The sequence below is a fragment of the Morone saxatilis genome, unplaced genomic scaffold, assembly GCF_004916995.1.
Source record: "Morone saxatilis isolate NCDOM2014 unplaced genomic scaffold, NCSU_SB_2.0 Contig4, whole genome shotgun sequence".
NCBI classification, from domain to species: Eukaryota; Metazoa; Chordata; class Actinopteri; family Moronidae; genus Morone; species Morone saxatilis.
The window spans coordinates 1,440,612-1,440,854 of record NW_023339984.1 but is presented as its reverse complement, the minus strand read 5'-3'; positions in this window follow the sequence as shown (position 1 = coordinate 1,440,854).

Genomic DNA, 243 nt, shown 5'->3' with positions numbered 1-243 from the left:
TTAAAGGACCAGTGTGTAGTATTTGGTGCCATCTAGCGCTGAAGTTAAAATTCCCTTGCTTCGCCATCCGCTTCGAAACGGTGGGCACAAAAATGTAGTCATTGTTTGGTTTGCCCGTTCTGGGCTGAAACATGGTGGTTCAACATGGCGGACTCCGCCAAAAGAGAACCCACTCCCTCTATAGATAAAAACAACTCATTCTAAGGTAACAAAAACACAATGATTCTTATTTTCTGGTGATTA